Genomic DNA, 13,242 nt, shown 5'->3' on the forward strand with positions numbered 1-13,242 from the left:
ATGTATCATTTTAAATTATGATTTTCTCTAGATACATGCCCAGGAGTGGGATTGCTGGATCATATGGTAGCTCGGTTTTTAATCTTTTAAGGAACCTCCATATTGTTCTGCATAGTGGCTGCACCAATTTACATTCCCACCAACAGTGTATGAGGGTTCCCTTCTCTCCACGCTCACAGGCTGACTTGAAGCCAACTGGAGAGGCCAGCATGGTAAGGAACTGAGGAGAGCCTCTAAGCAACTGCCTATGAGGCCCTGAGGCTCTCAGTCTAACGATGCTTGACGAAGTGACTCCTCCCAACAAGCACCTGAGTGAACTCAAGTGGATCCTCCCTCCTCAGTCCTTCAGATGAGCCTTACCCTTGAGTGCAGCCGTGCAGGAGACACTGAAGCAGAGAGCTCAGTTATGCTGCGCCCAGATCCTTCATCGACAGGAACTATGGGATAACAAATGTGTGGTGTTTCAGTCTACAAAGTTTTAGGGTCATTTGTTAGAGAGCAATAGATAACTAATAACAGTGCTGATAGCGAATGTGGCTGGAGGAGTTGCCGGCGATGCTTCTTTTTGAGACTTGGAGCTCAGTGAAAGCGATGTTAACAGTTGAGTTCAAACAAGGTTCACCCCTCTGGAGGTTGACTTCAAGGATCTGATTCCTCATATGGTTTGTCATTCAGCAATCAGGCTTCATTCCTCCTGTCATGAATGCTCTTCTTGATAAGTCTGTAACTAGAGAAGTGAATCCACTGGTAAAAGGAGAACAGAAAGAAGGAAATGGAGTGCAAGCTTGTAAGTATGGGCTCAGCATTTGACCCAAACATTAGTCATAAGTGTAAGGTCAGTGATTTTTCCATTTTTCTAAGAGCGACACAGGCTCCTGGCAGTTATGTCTCTTGTTTGGACCCCAACCTTCCCTTCCTTAGATATGTGTTTTTTTTTTTTTTTCCCATCACATCAAGCTGTGTTTATAATTATCATTGGGATCTGAATGAGTAATTCTCACCTATAATTACTGCTACAAAAATATGAAAAATGACCTTAACACACACCAAATTTTTGCTGGGTTGTAATTATCACCCTCATTGTCATCATCGTGTCTCTCATTTCTGTGGAGAGAGCAAGAAGCACTGTAGCATGTTTTTTGACTGTTAGTTCCAACTTCAGTTGGAAATAGGTTTTATTTCCTTTGCCAGTGCCAATGGATTGGTAGTGATTGCTGGAACTCAACGTGAGGAAGAATCCTGGGGCCAAAGTTTAGGCTTGGTCAGAACACAGTTGTGATCCATTAGAGATTAGTTGGGAGTAAAATACACAGGATTTTTGTTGTTGTTTTTTCTTTTTCTTCTTGGCCACGCCATATAGTGTGTGGGGATCTTAGTTCCCTGACCTGGGATCAAACCCATGCTCCCTGCAATGGAAGTGTGGAGTTTTAACCACTGAACTGCCAGGGAAGTCTCCATTGCTTTTTCTAATAAGTGTCCGTCCTCACATTTCTAAATAGGATGACTAATTCATCCTGGTTTGTCTAGAACTTTCCTGGTTTTAGCCCTGAAAGTCCTGTATCTGGGCAACCTCCTCAGTCCCAAGCAAACCAGAAATGTTGCTCACATATCTTTCTGACATATCTTTCTGAAAGCCAGGTAGACTGGGAATTGTAAGCATTGTAGTGCCTTGCTACTCAAATGTGATCCAGGGACCAGCACATCAGTATCCACTGGGGGCACATTTACAAGGCACAATCTCAGGCTTAGCCCAGACCTACTGAAGCAGAATCTGCGCTTCTACAAGATCCCCAGGACACAGGCATGTCAAAGGGTGAACGTCTGCCCTCGGGCATTCAGCCCTGCTCAAGGACCGCTGCTTACCCATCAATGGCTTCCAGCCTTTTTGAGCTCAAACACCCAAGGCTCCCCAGGTGGCTCAGTGGTTAAAAAAAAATCTGGCTGCAGTGCAGGAGATGTGGATTCAATCCCTGGGTCGGGAAGATCTCCTGGAGGAGGAAATGGCAACCCACTGCAGTGTTCTTGCCTGGAGAATACCATAGACTGAGAAGCCTCGCAGGCTACAGTCCATAGGCTTGCAAAGAGTCAGACATGACTGAGCACACATGCACACTGTCCCTTTGACTGTCTGGTTGGTATTCATTTACTATCCTGCCAGCCTACTTTAAGTTATCTTTTTATGTATTTTCTTCATCAGTTGAAAACCACGTGATAGACAGAATAATGGCCTCTCAAAGATGCCCATCTCTCAATCCCCTGAACCTGGCAATTTGTTAGGTTACATGAAAACCTGGAAATTAACACTGCAAATGAAACAAAGATTACTTATTGCTGGCCTTAAATGGAAAGATTATCTTGGATTTTCTGGGTGGGTACAATGTATCATCATGAGGTCCTTAAAAATGGAAGAGAGGCCACCACTTCTATTCAACATAGTTTTGGAAGTATTAGCCACAGCAATCAGAGAAGAAGAAAAAAAATAAAAGGAATCCAGATTGGAAAAGAAGAAGTAAAACTCTCACTGTTTGCAGATGACATGATCCTTTACATCAGTTCAGTTCAGTTCAGTTGCACAGTCATGTCCGACTCTTTGTGACCCCATGAACAATAGCACGCCAGGCCTCCCTGTCCATCACCAACTCCTGGAGTTTACCCAAATTCATGTCCATTGAGTTGGTGATACCATCCAATCATCTCATCCTTTGTCATCTCCTTCTCCTCCTGCCCTCAATCTTTCCTAGCATCAGGGTCTTTTCAAATGAGTCACCTCTTCGCATCAGGTGGCCAAAGTATTGGAGTTTCAGCTTCAACATCAGTCCTTCCAATGAACACCCAGGACTGATATCCTTTAGAATGGACTGGTTGGATCTCCTTGCAGTCCAAGGAACTCTTAGGAGTCTTCTCCAACACCACAGTTCAAAAGCATCAATTCTTTGGCACTCAGATTTCTTTATAGTCCAATCTCACATCCATACATGACTACTGGAAAAACCATAGCCTTGACTAGATGGACCTTTGTTGACAAAGTAATGCCTCTGCTTTTTAATATGCTATCTAGGTAGGTCTTAACTTTCCTTCCAAGGAGTAAGTGTCTTTTAATTTCATGGCTGCAATCACCATCAGCAGTGATTTTTGAGCCCCCCAAAATAAAGTCAGCTACTGTTTCCAATGTCTTCCCATCTATTTGCCATGAAGTGATGGGACCAGATGCCATGATCTTAGTTTTCTGAATGTTGAGCTTTAAGCCAACTTTTTCACTCTCCTCTTTCACTGAAAATTTCATTAAGAGGCTTTTTAGTTCCTCTTCACTTTCTGCCATAAGGGTGGTATCATCTGCATATCTGAGGTTATTGATATTTCTCTGCCAATCTTGATTCCAGCTTGTGCTTCTTCCAGCCCAGCATTTCTCATGATGTACTCTGCATATAAGTTAAATGAGCAGGGTACAATATACAGCCTTGACGTACTCCTTTTCCTATTTGGAACCAGTCTGTTGTTCCATGTCCAGTTCTAACTGTTGCTTCCTGACCTGCATACAGGTTTCTCAAGAGGCAGGTCAGGTGGTCTGGTAGTCCCATCTCTCTCAGAATTTTCCACAGTTTCTTGTGATCCACACAGTCAAAGGCTTTGGCATAGTCAATAATGCAGAAGTAGATGTTTTTCTGGAACTCTCTTGCTTTTTTGATGATCCAACAGATGTTGGCAATTTGATCTCTGGTTCCTCTGCCTTTTCTAAAACCAGCTTAAACATCTGGAAGTTCACGGTTCACGCATTGCTGAAGCCTGGCTTGGAGAATTTTGAGCATTACTTTACTAGCATGTGAGATGAGTGCAATTGTGTGGTAGTTTGAGCATTCTTTGACATTGTCTTTCTTTGGGAATGGAATGAAAACTGACCTTTTCCAGTCCTGTGGCCACTGCTTGAGTTTTCCAAATTTTCTGGATATGGTTTAATTTCTCTTGGGTTTTTACTCTATCTAAGAATAGAGTGGGGTGAGCCAAGCACTGGGGGTCATATGATAACACCATGTTTAACTATTCAAGGGCTGTCCAAGAGAAATTAAACCATATCCACAAAAAATCTTGTACATAAATGTTTATAGTAGCATTATTCACAATATCCCCTGAAACAATCCAAATGTCCATGACTGATGAATAGATAAACAAAATATGTTATATACATATACTGGAATATTACTCATGCATAAAAAGGAATAAAGTAGTAATACTGCCACAACATAGGCAAACCTTGAAAACATTATGCTAAGTGAAAAAAGCCAGTCACAAAAGACTGTGTATTGTATGATTCCTTTTATCTGAAATGTCTAGAATAGGAAAATTCATAGAGACAGAAAATAGATGAGTGTTCATCCAGGAATAAGAACTTGAGGGGGAAGGGGAAGTAACTGCTAATGGTTATAAGGTTTCTTAGAAGGGGTGTTAAAAATGTTCCAAAATTGATTATAATGATGGTTACACAACTCTGTGAATATGCTAAAAACCAGTGACTTGTACACTTTAAGTGGGTGAATTGTATGCCATGTGAATTATATCTCAATAAAGCCATTATTTTTGAAAAAAAAAATGGAAGAGAGGCAGAAGACGAGTCAGAGGGAAATGTGACTCTGGAAAGAAGTCAGAGTGCAGTGATGTGAGAACAACTCAATTGGCTTTTGCTGACTTTGAAGGTGGATGAATGGGCCATCTGCCGAGGAATGTGGGTGCCCTCTAGAGGTTGTAAAAGGCAAGGAAATGGATTCTCCATCACAGTTTCCAGAAAAGAATGCAGCCTTGAAGACGCCTTGATTATAGCTCAGTAAGACCAATGTCAAACTTCTAACCTCCAAAATTGTAACATAATAAATATGTGTTATTTTTAACCAGCTAAATTTGTGGTGATTTGTTACAGCAACAATAGAAAAATAATGTGCCATATCTTTCATAGTTATGTCCAGCCTAAATATTTTTTAATGTTGCTATAGTTTTATAATTATTCAAATGGCCGTCTATCATTCCATGGAGCTGAAGCACTGTTGTTCCTTAACCATACCTTATTTGAACTTTAGATGTGAGAAGAGCTTTCTGCATTTTCCTTTTTTAAATTTCATTATTTTTCGAAGCATGTTTTACCAGAAATTAAATATTTTCTATATTTAACTTAAAAAACTCTTAAATCCACTTGAAATTTAACTTGATATATAGCATAAGGTGAGAGCGTCTTTTTTCCTAATTTGTTTTTTCAACAACATATGGTAAATGATTTTTCCCTTTCTGTTTTGTAATGCTTTCTTTATTAAATATTCAATTTTGAACAAAAAAGCTCATTTTCTAGGCTGCTGATTCTCTTCTGCTGACTGATTTGTATCTATTCTTGAGCCAGTATTTCATTGTTCGAATTCTTACTGCTTTTTAGTACGTGTAAGTTCCTGTGAGGACTAGTCTTCTTTATTGCACTTCTTTTAAATAGTGTGTACTTTTAAAACTTATTTTAAATTTTTTTATTGAGATATAATTGACATATGTGTGCGTGTGTGCTAAGTTGTGTCCAGCTCTTTGTGACCTTTGTAGAGAAACCAGGCTCCTCTGTTCATGGGATTCTCTAGGCAAGAATACTGGAATGGATTGCCACGCCCTCCTCCAGGGGATCTTCTCGACCCAGGGATTGAACCTGTGTCTCCTTCATTGGCAGGCGGATTGTTTTCCACTGAACCAACTGGGAAGCTATAATCAACATCCCAAGTGGCGCCAGTGGTAAAGAATCCACCTGCCAATATAGGAGATGCAGGAGACATGGATTCAATCCCTGGGTCGGGAGCCTACTCCAGTATTCTTGTCTGAAAAATCCCATGGACAGAGGAGCCTGATGAGCTATAGCCCAAAGAGTCCCAAAGAGTTAGACGTGACTGAACACAAGTATAGCTGTAGTATAGATATGTAGATATAGATATCTATAGATAGATACAGATAGACATAGATATATATCCTGTATACATGTAGTCTCTATAGTTGACATACAGCATTATATTAGTGTCAGGCCTTATTACACTTTTGTTTAATTTTTAAATTTTTTTTTCAGATGAATTTTGATTTTTTGTTTCCAGCTCCTAGGAAAATCTCATTGAGAGTATCCTTGGCAAACACCATCAAAACCAGTCAGAACCCTCAAACACCTGACCCTACTTCTCCTATTTCCATTTTTTCACAGACTTCAATTATAGTGGAGCCATTTCTTTTGTATCTTCCTTATGGATTGTTTTTCTTTTTATGAGTCTTTGTGTATTCTTTTTTCAGTCCAGGTTGCACTTCTCACAATGAAACTATCTATGATTTGTCTTAGGAGCTTTTCTCGATAGCTTGGTGTATGAAGAGTGTGAGCATTGGAATCAGACAGCCTTGGGCTTGAATCTCAGCTCTGTCACTTACTAGCCATGTGGCTTGGAATGAGTCACATACCTTCCTTGCACATCAGTTTCCTTTTTAAAATGAGGTTAACAGTGTCTTCTTTGCAGTGTTCTCAACTGAATCATAGCTAATGTATACACAGAATCTCATGAGATCCCTGGCACATAGGAGACTATCAATGAGTATCACTTTATATTCATCTCATGATTTTATTATCCACCCTGGTTAAACCATAAATTCTTTAAGAATAAGGGCCATGTATTATTCTTACATATATATCCCATGGAACCCAGGATATAATAAGTGCTTAATAAACATTTATCATTTCAATTTCCTCCTCCCTTTCCCTTTCATTCTCTAAAGCTCCTGTTGCAGCCCCATCTCCTTTATGACTCATCCTCACCACCTTCACCACACCCAGACTAGGTGGGTGAATGCAGCTGAATGATGTAAAATGGAGAACAAGGGACAAAAATACAGGTTAATGGGATACAGTCCATTAGATTTCTACCACTAACTTTTTGTATAATTTGTGTATTTTGTGGAAAGGGAGTTATTATTGAGTTCTTGTCAATGTGCCCCAAATGTTGCACATATGCTAGGGCTTTTTATCAGACCATTTAAAACTCAAGTCAAAATGAGAAAATATTTTCAAAAAACATATATGATAAAGGACTGTTACCTAAGATATGCAATGAACTCTTAAAACTCAACAGTCAGAATATAAACAATCCTTTTTAAAAAATGGGCCAAAGACCTTAACAGACACTTCACCAAAGAACACATACAGATGGCAAATAAGCATATGAAAAGGTGTTCTACATCATATATCATCAGGGAAATACAATTAAAACAAAAATGAGATACTGCTAGATACCTGTTAAAATGGCCAAAATTTAGATACTGACAAACACCAAATGCTGACAAGGTCGTGGAGCAACAGGGACTCTCGTTCACTGGTTGGAGGCTACGGCCATTTTGGAAGACAGTGTGGTAGTTTCTTACAAAAGTAAATACACTCTTACCATATAATCCAGCAATTGTGTTCCTTGGTATTTACCCAAAGGAGCTAAAAACTTATTTTTACACAAAAACCTGCACACAGATGTTTACATAATTGCCAAAACTTGGAAGCAACCTAGATGCCCTTTGAATGGGTGAATAAACAGTGGTATTTTCAGACAGTAGAATATTCAGTACTAAAAAAAAAAGTGAGCTATCTAGCCATGAAAAGCCACAGAGACACCTTAAATGCACGTTACTGAGTGTTAGAAATCAGTCTGAAAAGATTATTCCAACTAGTTGACATTCTGAAAAAGGCAAAGCTATGGAGACAGTGAAAAGAGCAGTGGTGCCAAGGGTTGAGGGGAGGGAGGGATGAACAGGCAGAGCAAGGAAGGTTTTTATGGCAGTGAAAATACTTTGTATAATACTATGATGATAGATACATATCCTAAGTACCACACCAAGAGTTGAACCCTAATGCAAACTATGGACTCTGGGTAATTATGTGGTGTCAGTGTAGGTTCATCAGGTGTAACAATTGTGTCACTCTGGTGGGATGTTGCTAATGGGGAAGGTTATGCATGTATGGGTGGGCTTCACTGGTGGCTCAGAAGGTAAAGCGTCTGCCTGCAATGCAGGAGACCTGGGTTCAATCCCTGGGTCAGGAAGATCCCCTGGAGAAAGAAATGGAAATCCACTCAAGTACTCTTGCCTGGAAAATTCCATGGACAAAGGAGCCTGGTAGGCTGCAGTCCATGGGATTGCAAAGAGTCAGACATGATTGAACGACTTCACTATGCTTGTATGGGGTGGGAAGTATATGGGAATTCTTTGTATCAATACCTTATTCTCAATTTTGCTGTGAACCTGAAACTGCTCTAAAAAAAAAAATATAAAGTCTTTAACAGCAGCAACAATAGCAAAAAAATAACAATGTCCAACCCTCACCGTATTATACTCATTTTTCAGACAAGAAAATGTAGAAACAGAGAAGTTAAGTGGCAGAATCAGGACTTCTGTCTCAATTTCTTTGCATTCCAAGCCCATGGTCTTTCTATTCTATCACACTGTAGTGACGCCGACAGTGGCCTGCCAGTGACCTCTTGGTCCTCACCATTCCCATACTCGCCTTCAACTTCCTACCTGGAGCCCCTGTGCCTCTCCTTCTCAGATGGCAGAAATGTGCATGGTCCATTTGCCAGATAGGCCAGAAGGACCAGGAGTTGATGTGCTGGGGAGCAGCCCTTGATAACAATAGAAGTATCAGTGGGTAACAGTCCCAGCCTTCTCACCTAGTAAGAGAGACCATGGGGCTATAAACTGTGGTGAGGGCCTTGGCCGAGATCAAGGACTCCACCTTTCTGTGATAACTTAGCAGTTCAGAGTGGGCATTTAGAAACTTCCTAAAGCAACTAGACCGAGATATTCTGTGTCTTTTGATTTTAATTAATTTTAAAAGACTTATACTTTGTATGCCTGTTTTTTAAATTTTGCTTTTCCAGTGATTCATTTTTGTTGTATTTACAAAAGTCTTGTTCAGTGGATTGGACATTTAAAAAAAAATGGGTCCTTCACCACGAGAGTTTGAGAAACACTCTTCTATAGCAAGGGGCTGACAAACTACAGCCATTGGGTTGGCTGCCTGGTTTTGCAAATAATGTTTTACTGCAAATCCATTCATTTACATATTGTCTCTGGCTACATTTTTTCTACAATGGCAGAATTGAGTCATCATGACAGACATTCCATGGCTCCCAAAGCCTGAAATATTTACTCTCTGCCCTTTATAGGAAAAGTTCTCTGACCTCTGTTCTCCTATCTCTCCCACTTGCCCAGCCAAGTTGAGCTGCAGTGCTTGCTTGTTAACATACCTTCTATTGCCTTCTTTCCCTCCTTGGTCTCATTTTCTCACTCCCTGCCAGTGCTTGTTAGAGCGCCTCCCAAATAAATGACTTGTACTCACACTCGTGACCCCAGGTCAACTTCTGGGGGAACCCAGAATGCACACCTCCTGTCCTCATTTGTCCTAGTTTTTGGCCAGATTTCCTAGCAGAGTAGGGACCACTTCCTAGCAGCGTCACCCTCAGCACAGCAATTAAGCTGTCAGTCCTGTCTCTTCTGCAGCACTGGGTGAAAATTAATCTTTGTGGGCGTGCATTTTTCTAATTCATTTACTCTTATCTTGTCAAGAGGCACCTCGGTGCCAGGGAAAGGATAAAGAGAGGGAGGAGGAAAGAAAATCCCATCTTGCCCTACATGGGGATGCTACCTCCAAGCAGGCACCACAGTACCCTGGCTCGGAGCTGATCCTGAGGTGTCCGCGCACCTGAGTCTTGGCCTGTGGTGCTCAGCCTCACTGGACATAGCCAAGTCATGGCCACCCCCACGGTACTGCTACTGCTTTCATTTGTCTCTGTCTGCCTCTCCTAATTACTTAGGTCACTTCAGACTTTAATTCTGTCTCCTAAAGTGTAACACCACCATAATTAGGCCGTATGTTAATTAGCAAGATGACGTCTTGTCACTCATGAGAAATGTGGATCATCCCAGAAGGTACCATAGAAAGGGGCAGTCCAGTGGAAGGAGGAAGTGTGAGGAGGCTGGAAAGGACCCTGTGCTTAGCCAAAATCCCTGGAGAGCCAGAGAAAATGGCGGGATGTGAGAGGGGGAAAGGATGGGGTCACACAAAGAAAAAGAGTTAGGCTTGACCTCTTTTCCACTCCAGGAATGAGATGTAAGCCAGGAGGCAAGCCTGAGGCCGAGAAGCCCCCAGGGATGGCAGAGTCTCCTGCAGGACTGGATGTGGCCAGGGCTGAGGTCAAGGCCCCGAGGGCAGCCGTGGGCAAGGTGAGTGTCAGCCATGCTCCCATCTCTTATCTTTGGAAGCTTGTGGGGGATGCCAGTTCCAAAACCACAGCCAGGCTCTGCCTCTCTGGCCACATGCAGTGCCCTCCGGGAAATCTGAAAGAGTGGGGTCCTGGGGGTTTGGGGACTGTTTCTACATGCTCTTCACTAACTTAATGTTGGTTTCCCCGTTTTCTGTTAACTAAACTTATTTTCTGTTAACTAAACTTATTTTCTGACAGTCTTGGGATAAGAAAGTTGGAAAAAGGATGGAGTAGGTCTTGATGGCTTTCTCTTTCAGGTAGTGTCACCTTTATTACTCAGGAGATGATTTTTCCAGGAAACTCAGGGAATTCACAATTGGGCACAATGTCATATGAGTTATAAAGATATTAACCACCCTCCAGCTTGTTACCAAAAAACATAATGTGATGGGTACTTGTTCTGTTATCATGCAACCAATGGATGAAAAGGACTAGGACTTTTAAGTTCCATGTTTGCCTGGATTTCAGAAGGCATTTGACACAAAATCTCTCAAAGCGTACCAAAGAGGACATTTTGAGGGGTAAAGTTTGTGGTAATAATAGTATTAGTAAGTATTATTATTTTTGCTAGTATTTGTTGAATTCCTCCTAGTGTACTCCAAATCATTACAAGCATTACTTCTAATACTCCTAAACAATCCTTTAAGGGCAGTATCATTACCCCTATTCAATGTAAGGCTCATGGACGTTGAAACACAGTCAAAGATCACACTGCCGGTTGAGATGAAACTGAAATCCATGTTTCTTTGTTTAATTTGGACTCTTAATGTACTGAGGTCACTAACCTTGTTCTATAAAGGGCCAGGTATTTTCAGCTTTGCCCTTCACATAGTGAATGTTGCAGCCTCTCAGTTCAGCTCTGTAGCATGAAGGCAGCCATAGATAAAACATTAATGAATGTGTCTGTGTCCCAGTCACACATGATTCACAGACACTAACATTTGTTTTTAATGTCAGTTTCATATGTCATACATTATTGTTGTTCTTTGAATTTCCGCCCCCCCACCCAAGTATTTCAAGGTGGTAAAATCATTCTGTTCATGGGCCATACAAAAACAGGTGGCAGCCCCAGATTGGCCCTTGGGCTGAGATTTGCTGGACCTGCATTGTACGAAGCTGTCTAACATTGACTTCTGAAAAAAGAGAATGCAACTGAGCTATGTATTTTACCTGAGGGAGCCAAGTCAGCTTACTTGGCTGTAGGAAACAGTCTTTCTCATTCTGGCTCTACTATCAAGTTAAATGTGTAGATGTAGGGACATCTCAAAACTACTGAATCTTGCTCTCCTCGTCTCCCAAATGAAATCCCTCACAGCTCCACTGTTCTTTGATCCTAATCAGAGTGTTCCTGCAGTCAGAATTTGGGTCTAAGATGACTGCTTTGCATGGTTTCATCATCAGTATGGGAAGGACTAGGGGAGAAGCAGGTTTGTGGATGCCAGTACATTCAGTTGTGAACAAGTTAAGTTTGAAGCACGTGATAGATTTAAGTGGAGGCAGTTGTGTATAAGCACCCAGAGATGGGGGAGAAGACAGGACTGGAGATTGAAACCTGGGAGTAAGCAGCATGTGGACTGAGTCTGGGTATAGTGTGGCACTGAGTAAGATCTTTAGGGCAAGCCTTTATAATGCGGGGACTGTTGACCCGGTGTGCTTGTGCTCAGTCACTCAGTCGTGTCGGGCTCTCTGATTCCTCATGGATGTAACCCACCAGGCTCCTCTGTCCATGGGATTTTCCCAGCAGGAATACTGGAGTGGACTGCCATTTCCTCCTCCAGGGGATCTTTCCAACCCAGGGATCGAACCTGCCTCTCCTGTGGCTCTTGCATTGGCAGGTGGATTCTTTAGCACTGAGCTGTCTGGGAATCCACAATGACCCTTGGAGTGGGATAGTTCTTTGTTGCAGGGACTCTTCTGTCCTACAATATACATTGTAGGGTATTTATCAGCATCCCTGGCCTCTACCCACTAGATACCATTAGCACACCTCTCACCCTGCCCCCCTCCCACCCTGTTCCTCAATTAAAAATGTCTACTGACAATCCCAATTGGCCCCTGGGGTGAAAAATCACCCTTGGTAGAGTATCAGTATTTTAGGGAAAAGACTGAGGTTGGGCTCCAAGGACTCTGGCTTTGGAGGTCAGAAATAAGAGAAGGAGATGGGAAAAGAGACTGAGAAGGAGAGGCCAGGGAAGTAGGAAGAAAACTCCTATGTGGGGTCCCAACTTGCTTAGGCTGGACTTGGCTGAATGGTTGCTGAAAGGCAGAGGTGAAAATTAGACAGGAAGTGATGTCCCCTAGCCCCAGTGAGCTCCGCCATATTTCCTCTGTGAGCCCCCCAGTGGTAGAAGGGCCAGGGGCGCAGGAAGCACTAAGGCCATGTGCGTTTTCCAGCCGCATGGAATCTGAAGACAGTGCAGTGGGCAGAGCGTTTTCTGGTAGGGAATGGCAGTTAAACTAAATAGGAGGTTAAAAGTAATGTTTAGAAACCAAAGATAGAGACCTTTACATGTTTCTTCTTCTTTCACATTTTATTTTTAGAATAATCCGCAGAGGACAAAAACACTATTGTCTGGGTGCAAGAGAAAAATAAGAACAGAAATAGAGTTGCTGTGGTTTTGAGGAAAAGCAAAAATGACTTAAGACTTGGAGCTTTTGCCGTCCTGAACTGTAGGATGGACTCTCTTTTATGATCTCTTCCCTTACTTTGTGCCTAATGGTGGTATTTTTAAGAAGTGAGTAGATTTTGTGAACTTTATACATTTGAAAATCGGAGAGCTGACTTAAGAAAGGTTGATTATAAAAGTTAAAAAAAATAAATCCCTCACATTGAATTTAGCGTCATTAGACAGGAGTGTCTCTTTGCCACACTCCTGATACTAAAAGATGAAAAAAAGGGGAAATGTCTGCTTTTTCCTTTTTATTTAAGTCTTCTTTCTCCAAAACG

At 41.7% G+C, this 13,242-nt stretch overlaps 1 long non-coding RNA gene across 8 annotated transcripts in view; it reads left to right on the plus strand.

Moving 5' to 3' along the window:
- LOC129639091 (uncharacterized) overlaps nt 1-13,242 on the plus strand; it is a 290,367-nt gene that overhangs the window by 32,829 nt on the left and 244,296 nt on the right. Inside the window, exon 3 of one of the 8 annotated variants that reach the window (XR_008708167.1) lies at nt 10,133-10,254. The exons of the other annotated variants lie outside the window; for them this stretch is intronic. This is a non-coding gene — a long non-coding RNA (uncharacterized LOC129639091). The remainder of the gene's footprint in view (nt 1-10,132; nt 10,255-13,242) is intronic. 8 annotated transcript variants of the gene reach the window in all.

This window comes from Bubalus kerabau, chromosome X (genome assembly GCF_029407905.1).
Source record: "Bubalus kerabau isolate K-KA32 ecotype Philippines breed swamp buffalo chromosome X, PCC_UOA_SB_1v2, whole genome shotgun sequence".
Lineage (NCBI taxonomy): Eukaryota > Metazoa > Chordata > Mammalia > Artiodactyla > Bovidae > Bubalus > Bubalus kerabau.